Source organism: Triticum dicoccoides, chromosome 3B (assembly GCF_002162155.2).
Source record: "Triticum dicoccoides isolate Atlit2015 ecotype Zavitan chromosome 3B, WEW_v2.0, whole genome shotgun sequence".
In the NCBI taxonomy this organism is placed as follows: Eukaryota; Viridiplantae; Streptophyta; class Magnoliopsida; order Poales; family Poaceae; genus Triticum; species Triticum dicoccoides.
In genome coordinates, this window is record NC_041385.1 from 753,571,386 (window position 1) to 753,580,050 (window position 8,665).

At 41.1% G+C, this 8,665-nt stretch overlaps 1 long non-coding RNA gene across 1 annotated transcript; it reads left to right on the forward strand.

Moving 5' to 3' along the window:
• The first annotated feature begins 526 nt into the window (after positions 1-526).
• LOC119282036 lies at positions 527-2,298 on the forward strand. The gene is made up of 2 exons (XR_005138612.1): positions 527-844; positions 2,109-2,298. It is a non-coding gene; the product is annotated as an uncharacterized LOC119282036 (long non-coding RNA).
• The last annotated feature ends 6,367 nt before the right edge of the window (positions 2,299-8,665 follow it).

Here is an 8,665-nt window from a genome sequence, read left to right on the forward strand (position 1 = left end):
TCACCAAATAATCATGTAATGAGTAGGTTTGCTAGGTTCATAGGCTGAGCAGCTCTGTTCCAATGTGTGCTTCCTTTTATGCTAAAGTGTACGTTTCCCCTTGCACGAATAGTAAGACCACGTTGAAGCGCAGAAGGGTCTGTTTTAGCAAAAGACACCGTCAAGTCAGTCCTCAAGTAGTCTTTTACGGCTACATAACTTTTACTCCATGTCTTGGTTCATATGCTACAGAAAACCGCGGCTCTGTGTTTAATTTATTTCTTATACATCTCTATAAATTAGTAATAGTAGTTTGGATTGCTCTGTCTTCATAGTGCTCGAATGGATTGGATTTACAACTCAATGGTGAACACTAATCTAGTGAACGAAAAATGGAACAAAAACATGTCCCCTTTTTCTTCAGATGACATACTGAAGTAAAACCCAACTGAAGCTGAATTGTTCATGTCGAGGGATTAAACACAGCCTGCGCAGTTTTCTACTCCATTTAATATACTTGTGCATCGTGTGCTTATACTACCATTTGCTTGGTTCTTAACACAGGTGAAGTGTCCAGCTATGCTTCTCACTGACCAGTCACACTGGCAAGTCGAACGCGCAGGGAGAGACGACCCTCGTTACCACTCTGTACGCTGATCTTGATTCACGGTATGACTAATGTTTCCCCTCCCCGCTCTCAGTTCATCCTTGGACCTTGTGTTTGTGTGATGGTTTTTCGAATCTCTTGCAGACTGGGGTGTGCAGTACGTCCGCAGGTGCCACGGATATGGAGCCTGATGTTGCTGCTGAAGAGCAGAGCGATCAAGCTCCCCCAAAGGGACATCTAGAGGGCCTTACTCATCAGGTGAGCTGATGTTTGCCCGAGCACTTTGACTAGTGATGCTTTTTTTCTGAGAGAGAGAGAGGTGATATTGATGCTGTGGTTGCTGTTTCGTGCTTTGTGAGATGGTAGTTGGTAGTGGGATAGGCTATTGTCCTTGTTGGGTAGAATGTTTGCCTTGCCCTAATCTGATCTGTGTATCGTGCCTGTGTTTCGGTGCTGGTAAGATGCCAGAATCCATCAACAGATGTGAGGCTTGCCACTGAATAATTTTGTTGGCCAACTTTTTTATAAACTGAACACCTAGAAGAAAAGGCCTATGCAGTATTGCTTAGTCTATACTTAATACTGTATAGCTTTTACAACCTGATATGATCAGCGGAGAATAAAACAGTGCAAGTGCCTGCCAGTAGCACCATGATCAACTTTGCATACTAGTAGCTTCTATACAGATCCAGATTTCACCATGAGTAGTTATTCTAGGCATAGAAGCTGAACCCATCTTCAACAGTTATTCTAAACACAAATTTTGATGTGTGACCTGTTAATGAAGTATTGGTTGGTTGTGATTCCAAGCATAGATCTCTTGATGTTACTACTTGTTACTGCAAGCATGTTGTCTTGACATACTGCATTTCGATGATAAACTGCTATCTATGCTTGTTATTGGCTTTGAAGTTTATGTCTGTCTAGTGTGTAAGGAGCTCTAATTTCTCTTTCTAGCGCCTAAATTATGCCATGTGTACCAGGGGGAGCTAGATGTATGATGTACGGCAACGGGAATGGGAGCTGGTGAGGAAAGGAACCTACTGGGACAACCAGATCGAGTCCCTTCTCTACATATTGGTTTTGCTCCCTTGCACAACAGTAAATGCCTCTGCAAACATGATACTATATATATGCATGTCATAGTCAGCAGTTAGTGTGTGGCAATGAAGTGAACCATCAGATTACATTTTGCTTTGTCTTGTTGATAATGCCATATATCTTGCAATCAGATTTCATTTCAGTTTGTTATGGTAATATAAAAAAATATTCGTGTTGTCAAAAATTTCATAGTGCTATAGAACATCTAGTAACAAGAATATGAAATTGTAAATAGCAAAAAATTCTTGTCTTGCGCGGTCTAAGTCTAAGGAAATAAAAAAATTTCGCTTATACAATTTCATCTACATCAAATTTATATATCAGAATGCCTTTCATTTTTTTAGTTTGATTGTTTCCCTTGTATTCAATATGCTTCTAATGGCTGATCCTTCCATTTTTGTTGTGGCATCTTTTTTTCAAGGTGTTGTGTGTTCTGGAAGATGGAAGAGGAAGAAAACTAATTTTTGTTGAACTAAATTTTTTGTATTCTGTTTTGTTGTATGTATGATTTGATAGTTTTGTATAGGAACATGTGATACTATTTTGTAGGGCTTTATGGCCTGTGATGTAAACATATTTAGTGATGAATTATGAAATTATTTGCAAAATTATTGAAAAGGAGAATCATTTGTATGAATATGGGCCGCATATATGTGAATGGGCCGAAAAGTGTATTGGACCAACTCCATTGACTCTATAAAAAGGCTGAATGTAAACCAGAAAATAGGTTGCACAAAATAGTACGTATATTCTTGAAAGGCCAAATGTGCGTAGAAGTTGATGGGCTGAACAGTAGGGCTTGGCCCATGTAGCTGACAAAAATTAACAGAAATAAATGTACTAAATGGGCTGAATTGTTGGGCTCAGCCCATGTAAAACACCTAATCGGACCGGGCTGAATTTTGTCAGTGACCTTTTCAATTGGTCGCAATTTTGCCACGTCAGATTGCCACGTCGGATCCGACGTGGCCTGGGCAGACAACTAGTGACCAAAACAAAAGGTCATGGGTTCAACGACCTCCTGTTTTGGTCGTAGACGTCTATGACCTTCTCACAGAGAAGGTCGTTAATTTCAGTTTACGATCGCCAGCTTTTGACCTTCTGTTTTTGGTCACAAAAAGGTTGCAAATAAAAAACAATGACCTTTCAGTGACCAATAGTCAAGGTCACAAGTTGACATATTTCTTGTAGTGTGGAGTGGCCGCTGGAGCTGGTGGCACTGAAGCTGTGGCGGCCGGTGCAGATGTAGTAGCTCTTGTGTCTGCGACAGGCACTGGAGTAGACCTCTGACTTCTGTGCACTCTAGTAAAAGCATCTGTAGTAGACTTACTCTTCTTCTCCTCCACTTCCTCCTGAAGATGCTCAACCACTGGCTGAATCTTAGTTACCTTGACATCAAGATCATAGAATTTCTACTCAATGATCCTCTCCAAGCTCTCCTGGTTTTGAGTCAGGGTGGCCAAGCCCTTCTCAATCCTCAAGGTATTTGTGCCCACCTGGGACACCTTCCGGACTCCGTCAGAAAATATTTTTGCGGATTTTTTATAGTCTGTTTACTTATAGTATCACGTACGTCCTTATTTTGACAATTCTGGAGTGTTCCAGAAGGACTCTTTTATGTGCTCTTCCAGTGTCAAGGTTTGGATGATATTGCTTTCAACATTAATAGGCGTACCTGAGATATAATGCTTTATTCATTGCCCATTGACAACCTTTGGGTTAGTACCTTCGGAATTATTTATTTTGATGTCTCCAGACCGGTAAACCTCCTCGATGACATATGGGCCTTCCCATTTCGAGAGGAGCTTTCTTGCAAAGAATCTGAAACGAGAGTTGTACAAAAGAACATATTATGCGACTTTAAACTCACGCTTTTGGATTCTTTTGTCATGCCATCTTTTAAGCTTTTCTTTGAATAACGTTGCATTTTCATAAGCTTGGGTTCTCCATTCACCTAATGAGCTTATATCAAATAACCTCTTTTCACCAGCAAGTTTGAAATCATAGTTGAGTTCTTTAACTGCCCAATATTCTTTATGTTCTAACTCAAGAGGCAAATGACAAGCTTTTCCATAAACCATTTTATAAGGAGACATACCCATAGGATTTTTATATGCTATTCTATAAGCCCAAAGTGCATCATCTAATTTCTTAGACCAATTCTTCCTGGACCTATTAACAGTCTTTTGCAAAATTAATTTTATTTCTCTATTGCTAAGCTCAACTTGACCACTAGACTGAGGATGATAGGGTGATGCAATTCTATGGTTAACATCATACTTGGAAAGCATTTTACGAAAAGCACCGTGAATAAAGTGTGAACCACCATCAGCCATTAAATATCTAGGGACTCCAAACCTTGGGAAAATAACTTCCTGAAGCATTTTAATGGAGGTGTTGTGATCAGCACTACTGGTTGGAATAGCTTCTACCCATTTAGTAACATAGTCAATAGCAACCAAAATATGTGTATACTGATGATCCACAAGTATAGGGGATCTATCATAGTTCTTTCGATAAGTAAGAGTGTCGAACCCAATGAGGAGCAGAAGGAAATGACAAGCGGTTTTCAGTAAGGTATTCTCTGCAAGCACTGAAATTATAGGTAACAGATAGTTTTGTGATAAGATAATTTGTAAAGAGTAATAAGCAATGAAAGTAAATAGGATGCAGCAAGGTGGCCCAATCCTTTTTGTAGCAAAGGACAAGCCTGGACAATTTCTTATAATTAGAAAAGCGCTCCCAAGGACACATGGGAGTTATCGTCAAGCTAGTTTCATCACACTCATATGATTCGCGTTCGGTACTTTGATAATTTGGTATGGGTGGACCGGTGCTTGGGTACTGCCCTTTCTTGGAGAAGCATCCCACTTATGATTAACCCCTATTGCAAGCATCCGCAACTACAGAAGAAGTATTAAGGTAAACCTAACCATAGCATGAAACTAGTGGATCCAAATCAGCCCCTTACAAAGCAACGCATAAACTAGGGTTTAAACTTGTGTCACTCTAGCAACCCATCATCTACTTATTACTTCCCAATGCCTTCCTCTAGGCATAAATAACGGTGAAGTTTCATGTAGTCGACGTTCACATAACACCACTAGAGGAGAGACACCATACATCTCATCAAAATATCGAACGAATACCAAATTCACATGACTATTAATAGCAAGACTTCACCCATGTCCTCAGGAACAAACATAACTACTCACAAAGCATATTCATGTTCATGATCAGAGGAGTATTAATATGCATTAAGGATCTGAACATATGATCTTCCACCAAGTAAACCGATTAGCATCAACTACAAGGAGTAATCAACACTACTAGCAACCCACAGGTACCAATTTGTGGTTTTGATACAAGATTGGATGAACTAGGGTTTTGCGAGCAGATGGTGCTGGTGAAGATGTTGATGGAGATTGACCCCCTCCCGATGAGAGGATCGTTGGTGATGACGATGGTGATGATTTCCCCCTCCCGGAGGTAAGTTTTCCCGGCAGAACAGCTCCGCCAGAGCCCTAGATTGGTTCCGCCTCGTGGCGGCGGTGTTTCGCCCCGAAAGCTTGCCTATGATTTTTTCCAGGGTAAAAGACTCCATATAGCAGAAGATGGGCACCGGAGGCCTGCCAGGGGGCCCACGAGGCAGGGGGGCGCGCCCAAGGGGGTAGGGCGCGCCCCCACCCTCATGGACAGTGGGTGGCCCCCCTCTGATATTTTCTTCCCTCAATATTTTTTATTAATTCCAAAAATAACTTCCGTGGAGTTTTAGGACTTTTGGAGTTGTGCAGAATACGTCTGTAATATTTGCTCCTTTTCCAGCCCAGAATTCCAGCTGCCGGCGTTCTCCCTCTTCATGATAAACCTTGTAAAATAGGAGAGAATAGCCATAAGTATCGTGACATAACGTGTAATAACAACCCATAATGCAATAAATATCGATATAAAAGCATGATGCAAAATGGACGTATCAACTCCCCCAAGCTTAGACCTCACTTTTCCTCAAGCGGAAGTCGATATCGAAAAATATGTCCACATGTTTAGAGATAGAGGTGTCGATAAAAATAAAATACGGACATGAGGGCATCATGATCATTCTTATAACAGGAACATATATAGATTTTGTCATATGATTTCTTATGCTCAAGTAACAATCTATTCACAATGTCAAGTATGGTTCAGAAACTTCATTGAGAACTAGCAAGCTATAATCTCAATCATTGAAGCAATTGCAATTTATCATAACATCAGAAAGAGTCAAGAATAGAGCTTTTCAGCAAGTCCACATACTCAACTATCATATAGTCTTCTACAATTGCTAACACTCACGCAATACTTATGGTTATGGAGTTTTAATAGGACACTGAGAAAGATAGGGGCTTATAATTTTGCCTCCCAACGTATTCACCTTTGGGTGATGTCAACAATTATAGTTCATGCTAACTTACATCCAGTTGGATATATATATCAGGATCTCTCCAACACGAGGTGCTTGCCAAAGGATAAAATGAAAAAGGGAAAGGTGAAGATCACCTTGACTCTTGCATAATGTAAAAGACATAAAGTAAAAGATAGGCCCTTCACGGAGGGAAGCAGAGGTTGTCATGTGCTTTTAGGGTTGGATGCACACAATCTTAATGCAAAAGAACATCACTTTATATTGCCACTTGTGATATGAACCTTTATTATGCAGTCCCTCGCTTTTATTACTTCCATATCACACGATCGTATAAAGCTTATTTTCTCCGCACTAATAAGTCATACATATTTAGAGAGCAATTTTTATTGCTTGCAACATGACAACTTACTTGAAGGATCTTACTCAATCCATAGGTAGGTATGGTGGACTCTCATGGCAAAACTGGGTTTAAGGATATTTGGAAGCACAAGTAGTATCTCTACTTGGTGCAAGGAATTTGGCTAGCATGAGGGGGAAAGGCAAGCTCAACATGTTGGACGATCCATGACAATATACTTTAACGGAGATGTGAGAAAACATAAACCATTACGTTGTCTTCCTTGTCCAACTTCAACTCTTTAGCATGTCATACTTAATGAGTGCTCACAATCATAAAAGATGTCCAAGATAGTATATTTATATGTGAAAACCTCTCTTTCTTTATTATTTCCTATGAGTGCTCACAACGATGACCAAAACTATGTTTGTCAACTCTCAACAACTTTTATGCCTCATACTATTTATATGTGAAGTCATTACTATCCATAAGATCAATATGAACTCTTTTATTTCTTTTTATTATTTCTATTTTCTCAAGATCATAGCAAGATAGCAAAGCCCTTGACTCAACACTAATCTTTATTATATAGCTCACGGACTCGATTACATAGAAGGATCACAAAGCAAAACTCAAAACTAATTCATACCAAAACTTCAAACTACTAGATCAAGATATTACTAAAAGAATCGAACTAAGAAAAACGGTAAAGATAGGAGTGTGATGGTGATACGACACCGGGGCACCTCCCTGATACGTCTCGAACGTATCTACTTTTCCAAAAAATTTTGCCCTTGTTTTGGACCCTAACTTGCATGATTTGAATGAAACTAACCCGGACTGACGCTGTTTTCAGCAGAACTACCATGGTGTTGTTTATTGTGGAGAAAACAAAAGTTCTCGGAATGACCTGAAAATCCACGGACATAACTTTTGGAAAATATAAAAAATACTGGTGAAAGAATCAAGGCCAGGGGGCCCACACCCTGTCCACGAGGGTGGGGCGTGCCCCCCCTGGTGCGCCCCCTGTCTCATGGGCCCCCTGATGCTCCACCGACCTCAAATCTAACTCCATATATTCCATTTCGCGGAGAAAAAAATCAGAGAGAAAGTTTCATCGCGTTTTACGACACGGAGCCGCCGCCAAGCCCTAATCTCTCTCGGGAGGGCTGATCTGGAGTCCGTTCGAGGCTCCGGAGAGGGGGATTCGTTGCCGTCGTCATCATCAACCATCCTCCATCACCAATTTCATGATGCTCATCGCAGTGCGTGAGTAATTCCATCGTAGGCTTGCTGGACGGTGATGGGTTGGATGAGATTTACCATGTAATCAAGTTTGTTTTGTTAGGGTTTGATCCCTAGTATCCACTATGTTCTGAGATTGATGTTGCTATGACTTTGCTATGCTTAATGCTTGTCACTAGGGCCCGAGTGCCATGATTTCAGATCTGAACCTATTATGTTTTCATGAATATATGTGAGTTCTTGATCCTATCTTGCAAGTCTATAGTCACCTATTATGTGTTATGATCCGACAACCCCGAAGTAACAATAATTGGGATACTTCTCGGTGATGACCATAGTTTGAGGAGTTCATGTATTCACTATGTGCTAATGCTTTGTTCCGGTTCTTTATTAAAAGAGGCCTTAATATCCCTTAGTTTCCACTAGGACCCCGCTGCCACGGGAGGATAGGACAAAGATGTCATGCAAGTTCTTTTCCATAAGCACGTATGACTACACTATAAAAAAGGACACATCCGTGACATTTTGGGCCGAATGAATTTTTTTTTCTGTCATACATATGACACTTCTATGACGATAATTGTGACAAAACCTGGTATCATCATAGATGTGGTGGGCTCCTACTTCTATGACAAAAAATCATGACATAAAATGGGCTTTTCGTCCTGGGCGGGCCGGAGACGCAGCTGCATGACATTCTTTGGGCCGTCCATGACGGAAAAAACCGTGGTAGAAGCGAGGGCGAGGAAAATTTCGGGGAGTTCCCGGTTACGGTGGAAGGTCGGGGGCCGAGCCATGCGCATTTCTCTTGTACACGTACGCGCATGTGTGCGAGGCGTTGGCTCGAACTGAACCCGAGCGAGGTGTTGGGCTCTAACTGAACCCGAGCGATTGCACTGCAAGCTACGCGTTACTAAACCCGAGCGATCGATCGATGGCTGTTTACTGAACCCGATCGAGCGATTCCTTCACTACTGCTGCTAACTGAAGCCGG